Genomic DNA, 21,772 nt, shown 5'->3' on the forward strand with positions numbered 1-21,772 from the left:
TCCATTCATGAGGGCCCTGCCCTCATGACCTAATCTCCTCCCAAAAACCCCACCTCCTAATACCATCACCTTGGGGGTTTGGATTTCAACATATGAAATTGGAGGTGAGGACACAAACATTCAGGCCACAGCAAGAAGTATACATGCCTAGAGGTCAGATTGCACACATACACCCGCCCAGTGTATTCATCCCCTGTAGGAAAAGCTAACAGAGGCCTGCTTATGAGGAGCTTGTTGATGTCAAAGAGAGCTTCTCAGCGCTCTTAATGCTGAGTATGAGGCGCTCTTACCTCGCCAAGGAAGGCTTCCCTACAACCTGCCATGGATGGGCACTGACAGTGATTGCCTGCAGGATTCTTCTTTTTAAAATATTCTATGGTTTTTCTAAACCCCTCTCTCTATACCTCTTCCTCCTGACAGAATGCATTGATGTTGATTCGGTTATGGGTTATGGAATTATAACCCCATCTCTGGTTCATCTTTAAGAAATGCATCCCAAATCACCTTGACTGAATTTTGGAATTTCCTAAACCCAGGCTCCTTGTTTCCTGCCATAGTTAGTCACACATTATGTACAGACTTTGTTCCAAGCTCTCAGAGAAGCAGTTTCCTATTTGTCATCTCTGTGTATGATCCCACAAGTAAAAGCACTTTTTATGATTCACATGTAAAGTCAGAGGTTGGAGAACTTTTCCTAGTGTAATTTCATCTCCCCCTTTCTATCTCTAATTAAGCAAGCATCCTGTAGGGTGTTAGAATTACTGATTTCTTTGCATCTGTCTAACAGATGTTGTGGCAGAAGAAGAGTTCAGTTGTAGAGATGTGATTCCCATGTCACTCTACAGAGTGTGTGTTGCACTATGGGTTACTTACCAATGTCTATTCCTCCCGTCTTTCTTGCAAACATAAACTCAAGTTTATTTAGGTGTCTGCTTCTCAGGGAGCACGACCACAGCTCAAAGGGTAAATCCTGCTTAGGCTAACCCAAGCGCAGTAATGTCACTTCTATTGCCAGTGATTAGTTGAGAGAAAGGCATGTGGCTATGTTTTAAGCAGTGCAACTCAAGTGGAAATCTGCTTTGGGCTTCTAGAAATGATGCCTTGTCTTACAAAGAGACATGAGGAAGAACTGGCCCACTTCTTCCTGCGGAAGTGATCCTGTATCTGCTAGCCCACGAAGGGAGCGAGTCTGAGGGCAAAGGTGACACATCAACACTGTCAGAGGGAAAAGATGGAGAGGACCTGGGCCCTTCATGACAGCCCCAAGGTGCTGGTGGAGCTGTTCAACCTGGGACTTCCTCATCAGGTAATGCATTTCCTTTTTTATTAAGCCGTTTGACTTAGGGTCTCTGTTAGGCGCAGCTAAAAGCAACAGAAATGTTTATCCTTGATAAAGAGAGCTACGTTTTTTTTCCTTATGCCACCCAGAACGTTTGACGCTTTCTGTGTTTGTACTGGCGGAGCACTGGGACTTTATCTTTCCTGTTGATTCTCTATTCCTCTCTATTTCTCAGACAAATAAATGGCTTGAATAAATGAATCCAGGACTTCATAGATACACAAAACTGTACCAGGATTCTCTCAATTATTGTCAGCCAAGATGACCCTTAGCCAAGATGACTTTTCCCCAAAGCTTCCTCTTGTTAGCTCACAAGAGAAAGAAAACTTTTCCGTTGAAAGCTGAGTAGACTGAGCCACTGATCCCATGTCAGTCCTCTGCTGCAAAAAGTCCAGGTAAAGGACAAATGTATTTCAGCTAGTTGCAAACTCTCACCTTTACTGTCCCAGTTTGGAATTAACGAGCCTATTTAAGATTTCAACCAGGTCACTTTTGCACACCTGTGAACTTTTGCTGGGTGCAGCGTTCAAAATGTTAAGCCAACTTGCATTTGATTATTTGATTATTTCAAAAATACACATTCAGGTATTGAATTACCAGTATAGTGTGTTAACACAAACAAGGTAAATAGCATAATGTAAATTACAGTATGGAGAGAAATGGACATATCCACAGATTAGAATAGCAAACGTAACCCATTAATGAACTGCATAGTAACCTACAGTGGAAATATTTAATATTAAAGAGCGCAGTCTCCTTTAACCTGGCAGTTAGAGAGATTCTCTTCTGAGTATTCTTTGGGGATCTGATTTATGCAGGGTAATCAATCCATTAGCCCAGCTTGCAGTGAAAGGGATTAATTTATATATATATATATTTTTTTTTAATTAATTAATTTATTTATTATTGGCTGTGTTGGGTCTTCGTTTCTGTGCGAGGGCTTTCTCTAGTTGTGGTGAGCGGGGGCCACTCTTCATCGCGATGCACGGGCCTCTCACTGTTGCGGCCTCTCGTTGCAGAGCACAGGCTCCAGACGCGCAGGATCAGTAGTTGTGGCTCACGGGCCCAGTTGCTCTGCGGCATGTGGGATCTTCCCAGACCAGGGCTCGAACCCGTGTCCCCTGCATTGGCAGGCAGATTCTCAACCACTGCGCCACCAGGGAAGCCCAATTTATATTTTAATATTGCATGATTTCAGGTGTGAAAAGAAGCAGAGAGAAATCCTCTTTCTTTGGGACCTTGAGGAAGCCCAACATGAGCTTTTGAAAGATTTCATGTAAGAGCTTTCCCATGGATACGTTCATGAAACAGTCTTGAACACCTGATATGAGAGAGGCATCAGGCATCCTGTGAGATGCTGGGGAGTTTGCGAAGATGAGTCAGACTTAGATTCTGTTCCCAAGAGGAGCGCAGATAAGATGTTAACTTAAGACAGTGACAGAGAAAGAGAAAAGTGGCTCCAGGATTTGGTACCTGGAGGACAGTGAGGAGAGTGATGCTGCAAGGAAAATGGAGAAACCAGGAGTGGATTCTGGTGTTAGATGAGCTTAGACTTCAGGGTGTTTAGTCTCAGATGTTGTAGGACAGGTCTGTGGAGATGTTTCATGTAGCTGGATATCATCGGGCTCCTGGAATTCCCACTTCTATGCAGTACTCCGATTCCATTTATCTTAACACATTTTCTCTGCTTTAATAACTAGGCCATCCTTAACAGGCAAGCCTTTTTGTTTCGAAAGTGCTTGTGATTACATACTAATAACATCTTAGAATTGTGGAGGGGGTGCTTTTCAAATCGAAACTGGAAAGAAAACACCCAGCAGATCATTTTGCTTGACCTTTGTCAGGGCCAGTCCGGAACACAACATTGGGAAACAAAGCCTAGAGGAAAGAGAATGGGCTAGGGAAGCAGGAGGTGTGAGTTCTGTGTCTGACCATGACTCTTGGACGAGTCACTTTCTGCGCTCTGGGTTTCTCATCTGTAAAGGTAGATTTGGCAAGTTAGCGCCAAAGACTCTTTCCATGACTTCTATAATATCTTAAGGTATTGTTCACGCCGCAGCTCTATTTTGCCCTTGACACTCACCTCCATCAGAGGTGTTTAATAAAAATTTGTACAACTTTTTAGTTTCCTAAAGCATAGTCATTATTTTCACATTTATTCCTTTCTGAGCCCTGATTAGTGGCATTATTGATGACACCTCCAATCAGATGAGGAAATTGGGGTACATAGAGATTAAGGGGATTGTCCAAGGTTTCTGGCTGGTGCGTGTCAGAGCCAGGACCTGAGCCCAGGGCCTCTCCATTTCCTGTTATCCGCCCCCCCGTCCCCCAAATCCCTGCCACAACCATCCCATAGGCGGCTCCAGACTCAGGTTGGTCCACTCTTCAGTGGACCATTTTTTTTTTTGGTTGCACCAAGCAGCTTACAGCGGCTTCCCTGACCTGGAATCGAACCTGGGCCCATGGCAGTGAAATCGCCGAGTCCTAACCACTGGACCACCAGGGAATTCCCTTGAGTGGACTTTAATAGGAGACTCTTATAAAGATATTACTAGACTTTTGGATTGCACATAGAAAGGGTTTTTAAAACTTTTTATTTTGAAGTAATTTTATATTTACAGAAGAGTTGCAAAGATAGTACCCAGCTTCCCCTAGTATTAACATCTTACATAATGATGGTACATTTGTCAAAACTAAGAACAGAACATTGGCACAATGCTATGAACTAGACTACGGACTTAGTTTGGATTTCACCAGGTCAAATTTTTAATGAACAAATTAAATTGGAGAGTGGAAGTAGGGTCAGGGTGTAAAGTCTTTTGGTCCCCATCAAATAATACCATGTACTACGTGTGTGCTGTAAGGGCTGGCCTACAGCAGGCACAGACTTCTGACAGTGAAGCATCCCCACCCTCGATGAGAAAGTCAACAGACATAGGGAGGGCTGGTGATGAGAAAACAAATGGCCAATTCCAAATGCTTAGGTTTGTGAACTACACACCTAGTAGCAGACCAAAGACACATTTCAGATCCTGTCTTTTACGGACAAGATACTCACAATCGCCATCCATCATTTTTTAAGTACAGTCCTTTCCTGGAAGATATTGCAGTATTATTCAAAACGTGCCAAAGTGGGCAGGAGATCCCAAGAGTAATTGTGAGTTATGAGGTCATGGGGACCTCATTGCAAACTATTTGCAAAACTTAATTGGGGTAATAAATAAACTAAGCATGTAAATTAGATTGAAAGCTACAGTGTGAATTAGAAGGAGGCCATTAGCCTGCATAGTCAAAATGCCTTCTTCCTGTTCGTAATATTTGCTGAGCTGAACTATTAATCGAGGAAGCATTAAATTCAAACATCCTAAAATTTCACAACTAAAATAACTTGGAAATAAAACCATTTAATGAGATTCTTTCTGGACGAGATGTGAACTTTATTTTTTATGATTAGGTACTTAGGCCCTTTTCAAATAGAGGATGGTCTGGCATTCATATTTGAATCCAGCTGCCCCCCAGGGTGTGAATTCATCTTAACCAGGGCACTTAGAAGCAAATGCAGAAGAAAAAAGAATAAAGCTCAAAAGGAATAAAATAAGGAAGCCATTTCCAATCTGTTGAAAACAAACAGATCTGTAGGCTGAAATGGGACTGTCCGTCTCTTTTTTCTTTTTTAAACCGGGTGGTTAAAAATAACTTCTGATCTGATATTCCTTTTTCACATATCTGAAGAATGAATAAAGGGGCCTCTTGCAGGTGAATATCAATATAAAAAAAGAAGAGAAACCAAGCGCCCAAACACTGCATCTAATCATCCAGCCCAAGTCAAGCCTTGCAGCAGCTTTTTTTTTCCAAGCAGTTGATTGAATGAATACAAATGCCTCTCTGTTGTCACTTGGGATGCCACTTGATATATCCCATTTTCTAGACTCTAATTATTCCATTTGTAGACATGAATGCCATTTAGATGTGAGCTAATTCAGCATGGTAACTCAATTAGATTTGTACCGACTTGGATTTATGAAACATCAGTGGGTTCTTGGTGAGACCAATGGGACTGCAGGCGATTCATCCCGAAGTCTCACCGACACAGCCTCTCAGGAGCTCAATTAAACATGCCAGCCATGAGAATGTTTTTTAGCTGGAATGTTTCACAATTAAAATGAAAGAGATTTCTCTGTTCCTTGGCACGCATGGCCCAGCAGAAAAGAAAGACCTGGGATAACACAGGCTGAAGTTTTCCTTTAGGTTATATGTTCTCTACACGAAAGAAGCCTCTTTTGCTCCGACGGGCTTCAGAGCACTTGCATGGCAGCGCTCGGTGTGGCCGGCCTCAGTGGTTGACCCATGTGGCAAAGATCACGGAGTTTCATCATGCCTCACGTTCAAGGGCACTTAATACATGTTGGTTGAACTAAAATGCTAAGTTCATCTCAGAGCCTGTATCTGCATCTGGGTTCTGAGAGAGAGGCAGGTGCTGAATACCAAATGAGATTTGTAAAAATATAAGAAATCTCCAAGTGATAAAAATGATGCTAGCTATATTTTCAGCATAAGACGTGGCCCGTGGTCAGAAGATGGGGGAAAAGATTGGAAACCAGGACTATCCCCTAATGGATCCTTGTAAAAAAACACTCTTCAAAAACATGATCTTGCTGTGTGATTCGGGCTTAGGAGTTTAGGCAGGCCCCTGCGTGTCACGTGTCTGTGCCTGGCAGAGATCTGCCGCGAGCTCTGTTTCCTCACAAGGGGAGTGTTTCATGATTAAAGGCTTTGCTGGTTCGCAACAGAGGGCGACCTTGGAAATACGGTGTGAATTAATGAAATAACATCATAGGTGTGAACTCATTTCGTCAATGGTATAGAACTTTGGAAATGTCTGTTGTTGTTTTCTTAACTCAAGTGTTGGATAAGAGAGATGAGTATGTTTGTTTTACCAGGACCTGGATGAGGGACAACATGATAGGGAGAGAGTTTCAATTTTATTACATCTGCCTTTATCTCCCCCTCTCAATTTAGTGCCCTGATATTTATTTCTATTGTGATTGATTATTAGGTATGGAACAGTAGTAGTAATACTCAGTTAAGTATTGTAAATAATGTTTGCCTTGCAGGTCATAAATTTCAAAATGCAGTTTCACATAGCCTGTGACATTTCATCCCCATAACACTCTTGCAGAACAGACATTATTTCCCATTTCATAGCTGACAAAACTTGTCAAGAGAGGTTGTATGAATTGCTTAAGACCACACAGCTAAATCTCAGTGAGACCGGTATTTCAACCTTATCCTTTCCTGTTAAATCTTTCTCATGTGGTATAGCAGAAAGAGCATGGGTTCTACATCAGAAAACACTGTTTTATTTTCTAGTTCTATCATTTTTAATCTTTTGAGCATTGATAGAAAGATAGATTTAGCCTCAGTACATGATGAATCTGGGGGGCATTCTTGAATTTGATTTGGATACAAGTTCCAAAATTTGATGCTTAAAACTGGGCCTGTCTGATGATACTGGCATAGCAGCAGCAGACTGGATATGCCAGAGGAGGGGATTAAATGTTACCCAGGGGCCCGGGGAGAGGATCTGCTCCAAGCCTACACATCTCACTTTCTTTAACCTCGTGGGAAGCTTGACTTAAATTAGAAACACAGATTAGGACTTCTTTTTATTGTTCCTGTAGCAACTCTCTTTCTAGCTTCTGATTTCCTAGAGTAATGGTCTCTGCAAAGATTTTCTGAAGAGCCACCCGAAAGAGAAAGGCCAGGAGTTTATTTATGCTGTGTTTGCGTCAATCAGCATACGTACAATTCACAGCAATCTTGCTATATCCACACAGGCCAACCAACTCTCCTTGGCTTGTTTTCCTCCCAGGAAATTCCATCTCAGGTAGCAGAGGAAAAGATCAGAAAGACCACAGTGCTGGGAGACAGGAGATGCCCCACCCCCATCCTGCTCTGTGGCCGGGCCCTGTGGGAGTAGATGGACCATCTGCTGGCTGGCAGCCTTGGGCAATTCACCCGAATCCTCTAACCTTCTTTTCATCATCTGCACCAATAGTGTGCCCCTCAAAAACTGTTGGAAGGATTAAATAAAATGATATGTGTGGAAACATTTTGTGAACTGTTAACCCATGCTTTCTCCAAGGGACACTGTATCATAACATGCCATATATAAGTATGTATATTTTTAAGACCATGTTTGTAACATGCCACATCTTAGAAATTCATAGTGCACTTTGGCATCATGTTAAAGCATCCGAGCAGTCCTGAGAAGTGAACTCTGTGGAAATGTGTTTAATGCACTGTTTCACAAATGGTTTGACCTGGAATCCACTTTTCATTTCATACCTCACGTCAAGTTGTGCTCTAGTCAGCTTTAAAACAGTGAATCAACACAACTGTTCTCATGGCTTTGTGATGGGCATGGGTCTCTGACCCTGTACCTCTCCCCACCCCTACCTGCCTCAGCTTTCTTCTGTGTTGGCAGACTTCCCCAAACGTTAGTGAAGATGACTAACAACAGCCCAAGACTCACATTCTGTGGCTTAGGAACCCAGGAGAAAGAACATCTCTTTCCCATTGATTCTAGAAATAGTGCTGATCTCATTGACAAACTTTGAGGCCTAGGCCCAGCCTTGAAGCATTCACAGTGGGCCAGGGGAAGGCATATTTTCATTGGTCAGGCCCAGGTTATGGGCTTAATTCTGGAAAAGCCAATCATATCTAAGCTTTGTGGACTGAAAGTAAGAGAGACTGGTTCTTCAAGATCAGTGTTACAAAAAGTCAGTTTGGACTTTAGTGAAGGAATTCCAGACAGGTTAAGAAAACAGCAGAAGCTGTTGTGTCATTCCTTCTCCATCATTCCTTTTCCTAGCCCAGAGGTCCGTAAACCTTGGTATACATAAGAAACATTCTGGGAAATTTATTGAAAATACTGATTCCAGGCCTTACCCCACCTGCAAGATTCTGATTCCACATGTTCAGGTATTGCTCAGAAATCTGTCCTGGTTGCAAGCACCAGGTACCTGTGGTCCGAGCACCATATTTTGAGAAACAAGGGCAATGGGATAAAGACACTGCCAGCAGTTCTCAATCTTTGCTGTATATCCAAATTGAGCACCAAATCAACATTTGCAGGGGTGAGGCTGGCAAAGTACATGTTGACCTTGATCCTCGGGTGTTTCTGATGTGCCCGAAAGCAGTGCTTCTCAACCTTTACTGTGTCTGTGAGTCAGGGGTTTTCTTAAGCCGCAGGTTCTAATTTAGCAGGTTTAAGGTAGCGCCTGAACTTCTGCACTTCTAACACGGTCTCCGGTGCAGCTGCTGCTTCGGTCCATGGACCATACTTTGAGCAGCAAGGCACTGAAGGCTGAGAACCACCTGTGTATTCGGTTTGCATGTTTTAAGGCTGTGTCCTTCAGCGTTTACCAGCCTGCAGGGCAAGCATAAGAGGACCTTCTGTTTCTAATAGGATTTGTTTGTGCTGATATTTCTTACTTTGTTCCGGGCTGTGCAGAGTTCATCTTCAAAAGGCTCAGAGAGAACACAGTCTAGTTCCTAAAGACTGGAGTGCACATCTGCATATTTTCCGTTGAACTAATCTTCTAGGCTCCGGATCTTACTTAGACTCTGGAAAAACAAAGGAAAGTGATGCAGGATCCCTAAGGGAGCTCACCCTTAGGGTGACCAACTCTCCTGGTTTTCCCAGAAGTGTCCTAGTCAGAGCACTGAAAGTGTGACCCTAGCAGTCATACTTTTTCGGGGAAGAAAGACCTGTAGACCGATAACTATAACACAAGGTCACGAGCGCAGATAGGGAACCAGCTCTCATTCAGCCTGAGGGCTCAGGAAAAGCCAGGTTAGAGGAGGCCTTGGAGGCTGAATAGGAGTTCACCAGATTGGGGGCTGGGGATGAAAAGGGGAGGGGGCATTGAAGGCTGAGGGAAGAGTGTGTGCAAAAGTACAGAGATACATGCATATGCGAAAACCCCTAACTGCTCTAAGCCCTTCTCTGTTTTGAATGCAGCCCTGTCTTAATTTGACATGGTGATGTACTGCAAAAATTCTTGCCCCTGGATAAAGCTCTGGGGAGTGAATAAAGCCCCACCCTGCGGGTCTGCAAACACACCTCTTTTCTCATAGCCACTTCTTTTGTTATCTTGGCAAATGGATAATTTTCATGAATTGTTCATGGATATTTCTGTGCCCTGTTCTGGTTTATTCATCCATTCAAAAAGTATTTATCCTATACTCTGTGTGCCAGAACAGTTCTAAGCATTTACAGTGTATCAGCAGACAGACACCCCTGACCTCAGGGAGCATGCATTCTAGAAGAGGAAATAGACAATGAACAGTAAGAATTTTAAAAGTAAATTATGTCTGCTGGCAGGTCATAAGTGCCGAGGGAAGAAGATGCCAGAAGGTAGAGGTAATCAGAAGTATAACTTTGTACAGGTGGTCAGGAAAGATCTTTCTAATTCGATGATACTTGAGCAGAGGGCTGAAGGAAGAGGGGGAATGACCATGCAGATAACTGTGGGAGAATGTTTTGGGCCGGGGGAATTGCAGTGCAAAGGTCCTGAGGGCACTTGGCATGTGCAAGAACCAATAAGGAGACAAATGGGTTTGGAGTGAATGAGGCAGCTGAGTGCAGGAGGAAGGGAGGTCAGACAGGTGGACACATGGGGCCTGGGACCAGGATAAGGACTGACACTGAGTGAGATGGGAGCCCTTGGAGGGGGCCTGAGCAGAGGAGGAACACGATCTGACTTATATTTTTAGAGCATCACTCTGGCTTCTAGATGAGAAGTGACTGTTAGTAGGGTAAGGGTGCAAGTAGGGAGACTGGTGATGAAGCTAGCACAATACCCCAAGCAAGAGATGATGGTAACTCTGAGAAAGGTGGACACAGGGGAGTGGTGAGAAGGGGCTCTTTGTGTCCAGTGATTCCCCGCACAATCACTCCTTTCCAGAGTCCAGAGAACTCCTCCAACTACCTGGGTGATCTGGGCGGATCTCTCCACTCACCTGCACCCTCACTTGCATCATCTATAAAATGATGCCAGACAGTAGTAATATCTGCCCAACCACACTCACAAGGTTCTTTTGAGAGTTAAATGAGATCACAACTTGGAGCGCATAGAGCAGGACGGCAACTCACTGTGAACCCACCAGTGAGATATCTCATCTGCCAGTACAGAAAAGGTGGGCTGCTGTCTCGTTACTGCTCCAGATAATTCCTGAAGGGGGCTACTGAAGGTAAAGGTTAAACCCCAAATCAAACATCAAGAGGAGACATTTATGATTATCTGGTCAAACCGCATCTCTCTTAGACAAGGTCACTAAGATGCAGAGATAAAGGTGGCTTTCCCAGACAACCCAGTAAGGTCAGAGTCCTAGCTCTGAGTCTTCTTCTACCAAGCTGCCCATTCAAACACGGTGATAAATGTCCCTACCTTGAAAGCTAATCAAAGCACAATTACTCTCAAAGGAGAAGGAAGAGAAGGCTCTCAGCTGTGAGGCTACAGCAGCCTTTGCAGCTTTCAGGTACCTCATCCCATTAGATCCTCCCAACCTCTCCGTGAGGTTTTGAATTTCCCCCTTTTACAAATAAGGAAACAGAGGCTCAGAAAGATCAGCTGAGTTACCCCAAGTTACACAGCCAGCAAGTGCCAGGAAAGAATTCCAGCTCTTCTGGTACCCTGCATTTGATGAAAACCTCTGGAGAGGGCAGGATTGGTTTAATTGATGGAGGTGTTATCTCTATTTTTCTAATTACTCTCCCCGAAACCTGCAGCAGGGGATTCGAAGGAACATTTTTGATTTCTGAGTATAGTCTAGTGCTTATTAGAATTTCTGAGCTTTTACACTGGAAGTTTCAACGGCTTACTACGGTACTTTTGAAGTGTTGAGTGTAAATTTACGGCTAAAAAACACTGTCAAGCCAAGTGCACTGACAGTTTTTTAGGTGATGGTTGGAAGAGTTATGTAAGTGGTTGCTTTACAGAGAGGCACGCATCGAGGTTCACACACTGCAGTTTTCTGAGCTGTAAGAGGAAAGAGCCAGCGAGTGGGAGATCAGGAAGGTGCCGGAATTGGTGCAGAGATCACAGGCAACACTGCTGTTGACAAGTACCTAAGAGACTCGTTCTTGCTGTTCATCTGGAATGTGTGACATGTTGCTTGGTTTTAACTTTTAATCGATGTATTCTTCTGAATCAAGAGCTAGAGTAAGGTTTTAAGAGGCAGAAATGTCTGCCAAAACACAAAACACAGGGTCAAGACACCAAAGCTTGGGATGCCAGTATATTCTCTGGAGCTAATCATGGCTAAGGTTGATGGAGACTTTGAATCTGCCGGGTGAACAAAGCCTCCTTCCATTCCATTTCGCCTGGCAGCAGGCATGGAGGCCAGGGAGCTATTGGCTTACCTACACCAAGGCCCTTGGCAGGATATCGGCGCCACAGCCCCAGAGCTCTGGTCCTCTATGACCACCACCCCCCCATCCGCCATGACCATGTCATCACCAGTGAGCTTTCACTCTGTTTCTGATTTGCACCCTGGTCCGTAGGACGGAAGTCCCATCGTGAATAGAGCTGAAGCCTTCCCAAACCCCTCTCCCTTGAGACTGGGCCATCTCACCGACCCCACTTCTGGTCGCAGACCTTGCCAGGTCCCACCGCCCTGCCACCTTCTGGTGGCACAGAGCCCACTGTCTGCCTAGACTCTGTGGAGGGGTGTGATGCCTGCCTGTGGTGCCGTAGCTCCTTGCGACGTGCAGGCTGACTACAGCCTAAAACGGGGTTATCCCCTTCACTCACCCATCCTTCCAGTGGCTACCTGAGGTTCCATTAAGGCTCATGGCTGAAGCTGTGTTAATTAAGGCAATCAAGAAGGTTGGTACTAATTATGATAATTGCCATTCATTGAGTGAAGGTTTTATAGTTAGATCTGGGTTCCCGTCCCTATTCTGACACTTACTAGCTCTGTGACCTTAGACAAGTTACTTTACCTTTCTGGTCCTCCTTTTCCCATCTATAAAATAGGGGTCATAATAGTACCCACCTTATTCTTAATGTATTGAGCGGTTACATGCGTGAGTTATGGTTTTAGTTTTAAGTAAGATAAGGAACGCAAAGTACTTTGCAAAGTACCTGGCACAGAAACATTCAGTTAATGTAGTCGTGTCTCTCTGTGGTGGGAGTATGTACAATGATTAACCACTAGTAGTATGTGCTGAGCACTCGTCCAGGGGCTTTACATCCGTTGTGTTATTCATTCTGAAAACGTGCAAGGAAAGCAACATCAGACCCATTTTACAGATATAGAAGCTGAAACTTAGAGCTTCTAAGTAATATTTCAAAGCCACACACTTGGGAAATTGGGTAAATGGCTGGAACTTGAGCCCTGGTGAGTTGGATTCCAAGCCTGAGCTCTTTGGCCTTGAAGATATGGATGGCAATGAAGGTCTTGAATGACAGCTCATTATAACAGTAGAATGGTTGGTGGTCACGTCCTCTGTGATTAATTGCCTCATGAGTGGAACAAATAGGGAGTGTTGCAAATAGTAAATACTTCAGGAGTGCAGAGGAAGAGAGACAATTGCTTAGGCAGGCTTATTAACGAAAAGCTTTACGAGGAAATTTTTCACTTAGTTTTTTCAAACCTGTTTTTCCTGCTTATCAAAGCAATACATGTGCAATATATAAAAATTCAAAGACTTATTTCACACCTAGCTTTATTTCACTGTCCTACTTTTTTCTTTATCTGTTTCTGACTCTTCTCACTACCCCATACGTTGACAGCATAACTGAACTATTATGAATTTTTGGTAAAATCATCTGGTAATATCTATTAGGATTACAGCAGCACATACCCTCTGACCCAGCAACACTGCTTTTGAGACTCTGTTTTTTCAAAATGAAACACCAGTATGTGAAGATATATGCACAAGTACATTTCTTGTAGCATTGCTTACAGCAGCCAAACAAATTAGAAACAAGACAAATGTCTTTAGTTTGTCAATCAGGGGATACTTGATAAATTGTGACTCATTAACTCTAGAGACCTTGATGTTGGCTATTTTAAAGGCTGGGTTTGATTTCTCTATAATAACTTGAATAAAACTGTCTTAGAATCTTAGCAGTTTAGAATTTGGGAGCCAAGTCTACTTTAAGAGAAGATAAAGTAATGTAAGGAAAAGTAAAAGTATATGTTTGCATTTGATCAGAAAAAGACATTTGCACAAGCACAGCACCTGGGGGCACAGGACTTATCAGCATCTTGTCTGACATGGATATGGGGCTTTTGTACATTATAAACTCAATAAAACCAAACATTATGGGGGCAAGAAAGCTAGTGGGTCTCTTGGGCAGATCTAGAGCATTTAGAAGAGAAGGGGATAATCCTGCTCTTCTCCAGGCTGACCACATCTAGAGAATCACATTTAGTTTAAAACAAGTATGTTCACCAAGGAAGTAAGGTTGAAATCATGTCATTGGAGAAATATCTGAAAAACTGTACATTTTTATTCTGAAGAAGAGCAGACTCAGAGGACACACTAGAATTGTCTCCAAATTTCATGCTACACAAACTGTTAGACCTTTTCTCTGGCGCCCCAAAGCTAAAACCAGGATCAGTGGATGGAAGCCATTAGGAGCTGGGGGTTAGCCCAATATAAGAAAGGCATTTCTAACTATCAGAACTGGTAAAAAGTAGTAAAATGACTTGCCCTGGAGATTCCAGTCTCTTATTTTGTCTCTACTCATGTTGAAGGGACCTGATGGGAATAGTGAGAAAGGAGTCAGGTATTTGATGGGAACAGGGTCGTGCCTGATACTATATCCCAACCCATCTACAACCCTAATCAGAGACTATTCAAGCTTGTCATTTGATCCTGAGATCAGGTTTTCAGTTGTGAAGTATTGGGAGAGGCAATGTAAAACCATGCTGTAAACTCCAGCTGTCGAGTTGAACAGACCCAGGTTCAGATCCTGCCTCCCACACCTCTTTCTCTGTGACTCAGGCAAATTATTAGCCTCTCCAAATCTGTTTGCCTATCTGTAAAATAGGAATAGTATTGGTTTGTTCCTCAAAGAGCTGTTATGTAAGGACTAGCCAAAATAATAATACATATATCATGTTTGACACATGGTAGCACACAGTGAATTCTCAATAGGTATTTTTAAGTTAAATCATGTGAATTATTCCTGTCCTTCTTATTATGTAGATTCATGTTTAATAAAGTAAAGCAAGAGTATTTTCTGATTAATCTTGAAAAGAACCATAACTTTCTCTGACTTAGAATATTGTATTTCCTAAGATTTCTAAGTTTTATAAATATCACATTATCCAATTCACTTAAGTATATTTGGTTGTTTTGCAGGTAGATCTATGTCAGAAAAAGAACACTGGACTTCCCTGGTGGCGCAGTGGTTAAGAATCCGCCTGCCAATGCAGGGGACACGCGTTCGAGCCCTGGTCGGGGAAGATCCCACATGCCGTGGAGCAACTAAGCCCGTGCGCCACAACTACTGAGCCTGTGCTGTAGAGCCCGCAAGCCACAACTACTGAGCTTGCGTACCACAACTACTGAAGGCCGCGTGTCTAGAGCCCGTGCTCCGCAACAAGAGAAGCCACTGCAATGAGAAGCCTGCGCACCGCAACGAAGAGTAGCCCCCGCTCACCACAGCTAGAGAAAGCCTGTGCGCAGCAACGAAGACCCAACACAGCCAAAAATAAAATAAAATAAAGTAAAATAAATAAATATATTAAAAAGAAGAAAAGAAGAAGAACACTGAATCTGGAGTCATTGGATCCAAGTCCAAGAGGTTTGGCTGTCATGTCATAGACAGGTAATTCTGTAGAGTCTCAGTTTCCTCCTTCATAAAGTAAGAATAAGCACATGTATACCACCTAATTCACTCATATACTTGTATGGAAGGATAAATGGTATAACATAAGTAGAAGTGCTTTTCTAATTATAAAATACTGGTCAATTAGGAACTATTATTGTTGTCATGACTTATAAAATGGGCAAGGGGTATGATTTCTCTGGCCCCAAAATCTAAGACTATCAAAGGCAGGACCATTCTGAGAATTTAATCCTAAACCTTCTGGGTATAGGAGTATATTTGAAAAAGAAAATAAGATACCATTCCCTGTAAAAGTAGGCATTGTCAGCTCTACAGAAAACCTTTTGGAACCATAATTTACCTCTCCAGGTAGAAGAAGTAGAAAAGGTGAAGAAGAAAGAGGTAGAAAATGCTTTGAGTGTGACAAAGCATAAAGCATTTGCCCAATGCTTTTCTTAAGAGTAGTTTTTCCTGCTTATTTATTTGCTTGCTTAGTTCTAAGAAATTGAACATTCTTAGTTGATAATTATGAAAGTGGAGAGGGGTGCACTTGAAGAAGGAGGGCTGGGTCAAAGCAGAACAGAGACAGGCTTTAGGATTCAAAGACCTTCAGCACTGGATGGGGTCTTGGAGGTGATTTTACCGAAGGGAAGGATTCGGTAAAGGTGTAAAGTAACTTGCCCATAACTGTATTGCTTGGAGGAGCAGCAGTGACAGTGCTCCCCTAAGGTTTGTGCTTTGGGGTTTTGTTTTGATTTCTAAGTAGATTCTGAGAAGAAAGTAAGGTAAAGAGGAGAAAGAAGGGGACAAGGAGAGAACACATTCTTTAACTGAAAGGAAAACATTTCTATTACTCATCCCTCATGGAAGAATCTGGAACATTCATGAATATGTTTGGGAAATGCTTGATTTTTAATAAAGGATAAAGCTTCTTTCCCAAGGAAATAAAACATCAACATCTCCACTACTTGGACTCTGTTCTAAGGGGAAAAAAATAGTAAAAAAAAAATTTTTTTTTTTATATTTATTCTTGGCTGTGTTGGGTCTTCGTTTCTGTGTGAGGGCTTTCTCTAGTTGCGGCAAGCGGGGGCCACTCTTCATCGTGGTGCGCGGGCCTCTCACTATCGCGGCCTCTCTTGTTGCGGAGCACAGGCTCCAGACGCGCAGGCTCAGTAATTGTGGCTCATGGGCCCAGTTGCTCCGCAGCATGTGGGATCTTCCCAGACCAGGGCCCGAACCCATGTCCCCTGCATTAGCAGGCAGACTCTCAACCACTGTGCCACCAGGGAAGCCCCAAAAATTTTTTTAAAGTTTCATGCTGCAAAATGTTTACTATAGTACCATTCCCGACAGTGGAGAATTGGAACAACCCAAGGGTTCAACCAATGAGAGGATATTTGATTAAATTATGATGTAATCTATCAAAGATTATACAACCACTACAAATGCTGTTACCGAGATTACGAAATAAAATAAGCAAAAGCTTTTGTTATAGTGAGGCAGGGAAGGAGGACAGCATTGCGTGGACATCATTGATCGGAGGGAGGATTCAGAGTAGGAATCTACTGTATTGGAAGAAAAGAGATAAAAGTAGGTCAGTAGATAGAAAATGAATTAGGGGCTTCCCTGGCGGTCCAGTGGTTAAGACTTTGCCTTTCCAATGCAGGGGGTGTGGGTTCGGTCCCTGGTCGGGGGGCTAAGATCCCACATGCCTTGTGGCCAAAACACCAAAACATAAAACAGAAGTGATATCGTAACAAGTTCAATAAAGACTTTTAAAATGGTCCACATCCAAAAAAAAAAAAGAAGAAAGAAAAGAAAATGAATTAAATCAGGAAATTCATAAAAAGGTGTGAATTTCGACAGGGCTTTATAGGGAGACAGACAAATCAAGGAGAGGTGAGCAAAGTTGGAATAATTTGTACACTTTTGGCTGCAGGAGTGAGGAGGCCAAGGACAGAGTGGGAGGTTGCCAGGTGGGGTTATGGCTTCAATATCGGCTACACTGAGCATTCCCTCCACCCAGTGGCTTTGACAAGGAGGCACCTCCCTTATGATAAAAATTCTACGTGTAAATTCAGGAGGAATGTGACGGGGACAGACATCAACATCATGACAGACAGTTTTCTAACCATGAAAGGAGAGTGTACATATGTGCCAGGAGACTGTAGATTTGTTGTTTCTCTCTTGGTTTCATTGCAATCAATCAGATATTTTTCCCTCCACGCAGTCACTTGGACATTCTGATGGAATTGTCACCTGGAAGGCACATTCTATCTAAGCCTCCTCCCACATAAGCTGGGGGTTGTAGCAGTTGTAACAGCCTGTTGTGTGGATTGCTTTTCCTGTTCTTACCATTGCCAAGGAGGACAGGCTGTCTGGAGAGGAAAGCAGGCCAAGAACTAGGAGTCAGCAGTTACAGTGTATATTCACAGTATTATCATCAAAGACATGTACATGCAGGGAAAAGAAAAGTCAGAAAGGAAATACACTCCGATACCAACAGCGATTGCTTTTGGATGATGTCAACATTGGTGAAATATTTTTTCCTTCTTTTGACACAGCTGTGAATTTTCCAGATTTCCTTTAATGAAAGAGTGCAACTATTGTAATTTATAAAGTGTTAAAAATAACAAGCACAAGACTAAAGGAGAGAGTAGCACCATTTGATGGAGAAAATTTTCCTTCGTTTTTAATTTTAATTTTTTTCTCATTATTAAAGTGATCCATGCTTCCTGTAGAAAATTCCTGGTACTAATTTAACCTCTAGCTTCATTTTACTATACTACATTTATTTTTCCTGCAACCAATCAAAAATCCTCTTTTGAAACAGAAGGGGTATCAATTCATCAATCTCCCATTCTTCCCTTTTTACTTATTTTATTAGATTTTTAAAATAATTTCAAGGTGAATAAAGGAAATATTAACAATCTTTCCCATTCTCAGATATTCAGTGTTAACATATGATATGTATCCTACCACTCTTTCTCTATTCTCACACAAGAATATAGAGTTTTTCCCAATTTGAAAACAGAACTACACTAAACATATTACTCTCTAACTTTTTTCTCCTAACAATACATAGTCCAGAGATGAGACAGAGAGGTGAAGTAACTTGTCCATGGTCACACAGCTAATGAGTGGAAGAGCTGGGATTTGGATTGAAAAAGGTGACTCTGGATCTGAGTTCTTTTTGTTTTCTTCTTTTTTTTTTTTTTTTGGTTGTGCCGCACCGCTTGCAGGATCTTGGTTCCCCAACCAGGGATCGAACCGATGCCTCCTGTAGTGGAAGCATGGAGTCCTAACCACTGGACCACCAGGGAATTCCTGGGTCTGAGCTCTTAATCACTACAAATGATTGTCTCTGACAGAAGAGAAGAAGGCAGAGAACAGATCTGAGGGAGCTGGTCAATGTTTCGGGGAAAAGAGGATGAAAAGGAGTGTGCTAGCCTGCAGTGATTTTCCCTCTTAATTCTATACTCCAACAGTTCTTCCTGACCTCACACATCCTCTCTGTGAAGACAGGTCCCGTCATGAAGAGGGGCATCCACTGGACCACAGGCTCCACATCTCCTATGTTGTCCATACCATAAATGCTCAGGAGATGGTGGTGGTTGGTCAGCTGCTTTGGGCATATGTAACCCACCTGTCTATCCCTGGCGAGCAGCCGGGCATTTTGACTTGTAATCGTTACTTGTTGTTTGCTTTCACATCAGATAGCTTCTAGTTCTTGGATTAAGGAGGAAGGATGTCAGCGTTGCAGCCTGCAAACGCTCTTGGGTTCAGGCTTGACATCGTGACAGATAATTTTATAACCGTGAAAAAAAAAATGTACATATGTACCAACTGACTTGGGACATTTAGGGGTCCTTTTAATTAAAACTCAGACAGGAATTTTCGATTTGTTACCTCATAACCATTGATGATGCCAATGAATGGTTCATTCTGAATTGATCCTAACCTGTAGGAAATTGCTGTTTATAATGCACACATCACTTTCTTCCCTACCTTTTCCCACCTTCATTCCACTTTCACGTCTCTGCTCACATCTCATTACCGTGGTCGTCTTGCCTCTTAAGAAAAAGGAAAAGAAGAAAAATGTGTGTTCCTTAATTACTGCATTATTATGAGATGTATAATGAAATTCTGATGTTCATGTTTTTAAATATAATCCTGGAATTGCTATTTGTCACATGAATTCAACTTGAGTCCACAAATATCTGAGGAGTGCCAATGTGTGCCCTGCAGTATACAAGGAACTGGGGATACCAAGATTGTACACAGTCCTTCCCCAGTAGGAGAAGTGAAAATAGATTACCTATAGCACAGTGTGCAAAGAGTAATAGAAGGCTGGGCACACTATAGAAGAAGCACAGGAAAGACAGAGACAAGAGAAGTGATATAAGGGAAGCCTTTATGAAAAAAGTAGTTGTTTAGCTGGGTTTTGAATAAGAGTTTGATAGGTGGTTGAGTAGAAAGGGAAAATCATTCAAGTCATCTGCAAAAGCACAGAGGTAAGAAATTGCATATATGTCTGCCATTTGTTGATAATGGAGTGTGTGGGCAGATGAAGGAGGGGTATAAATGAGAATGGATTGGTTTCGTGGTTTTGAGATTTTTATTTATTTTCACTTGCTATGTACCAGATACTGTTATTTTACAAATACTCTTCTAATCCTCATAGCAATTTAGGCAGACTACTGGACTGCAGAATTGAAATAAGGCCTGACCTCAAAAATCTAGATGATTGGTCAAGGAAAAAAAAAAAAAGCATGGTAAATGTGATTTTATAGAAACAGACTCAAGAACTTTGAAATCCATATGTAAATCTCCTCCAGCAATAAGTCCTCATGCCCCAGAAGGAGATTTTGGCTTGATTCTGGGATAGGGAAAAGGGATTGTTATGTACAATTACTGTGCACCTGAACCTTTTCACACTGATGTCCTTTAACCCTCGACATCATCCTGTGAGGTACATGGTGGTCTCCCTATTTTACACGAGGCTTGAGGAGGTCAAACAAGTTATCCGAATCACACCACAATAAAATGAAGGGGCTGGAGTTTGTCCAATTCGAAATCTGTTTCTCCATCCCATGCCTTCCTAGAGAAGGGCCAGAGAGAGCCAAACACCAGAAACTTTCCTCTAGCTACTCCACCCTGGAATGGCTACAGGTAGGGCAGCTCTGTGTGGTACTTTCTTGGACAATCTGCTAAGGAGTGTGGAGAAGACAGGTGGGAGAAAAGGCTTTCTCCTTTGGGTACTTGGCATTTAAGACAGGTATCTGATGATGCTCGTTAAATACTTACTGAGGCCGTGTGCTCTTTCTTTCTGGAGTTTCATCATAAGATAGGCCTTTCAGTGGAGACAATTTATGACCTAGACTACCTCTTCCCTCTTCCCCCAACCAACCAAGTCCTGATAGATACCAGACAGAATGACTGAAATTAAGCCGTTCTGCAAAACTAGGGAGGCATGATCATCATGCCCTTAATGTTGTCATTTTATAGGACTAAAGCTCAAGAACATTGGAATCCACATCCACCGGGTAGGTTTTTGTTTTTTCTTGGAATTCCTTATATTGTACCTTGGTGATTAAATAGCGCAGACATATATAATATTTTTCCCTCGCAATTCCACCTCCCCTTTCTCTATCCTCCTTTTCCACTTCAACCCTTCTCCTTCCACTAACTCACCTCTCTAGTATTGCCTTATCTGCCTTTGTTACAGAAAAAAGGGAGCTGGTACACTAACTCACACAAAGGCTTTGGTGACCAAAACTGACTTTATATCTGCCGTCCCCTTTCAAGGTATACAATCTGCATTTAAAAGAAGAAGCTTTGAGACAGTGGTGTTTATCTCAAAGGAGTGACTCTCCAATGGTCAAATTTCTGGCAATCTTCCTTGGGAAGATTAAAAATAATCAGGATCACTGGCATCTTGCACCTGTCTCTCATGAGCCTGGCACAGAGTTAAGCACTTGCATGTGTGACTAATTCTCACAACAACCTGCCAAGGGGGCATGACCATCCCCATTCAGAAAAGGAAACCACGGTTCAGAGAGATGAAGCTATTAAAGCTATTCACTAAGGCCAAGGAAGATTAGAACCTGGGTGTGTCTGGCTTCCAAGCCCTAACCCTTTCTGGCGCTCTGGCTGTTTCCCTACGAGGAGATGATGGGGTCCTTCTGGTCAGCTGGTTTCCATGGTGTTGGATGGTTTCCTCCACTTACTACACCTGGGACAGGTATAGCATGCACCTGGCAACGAAAGGAAAAAGGGCGGGACTCTGCGTGTTCCTCCAGAACAAGTACCCCAGAGTTTAGCTCGCGAGCCTGGTCACTTCTTTGTCTTCACTTTGCCCAGTTTGGAGGTCTTCCTGCTCTTCAGGTAAGGTTGCTCACATAGAAGGTTTCCTGAAATGAAGGAATCAAAAAGCAGGACCAGGGACCCAGGACTTACTGTGACATCTATACGCTGACCCGCGCCCGTAAACTATTACACCGTGAGTGATCTTTTCCAATCGCCTTCAGGTGTTAGTTTAAGCAAGTAGATTTAAAAAGAAAAGTTGGAAAGGTTTTAA

The sequence above is a fragment of the Balaenoptera acutorostrata genome, chromosome 3 (genome assembly GCF_949987535.1).
Source record: "Balaenoptera acutorostrata chromosome 3, mBalAcu1.1, whole genome shotgun sequence".
NCBI lineage: Eukaryota > Metazoa > Chordata > Mammalia > Artiodactyla > Balaenopteridae > Balaenoptera > Balaenoptera acutorostrata.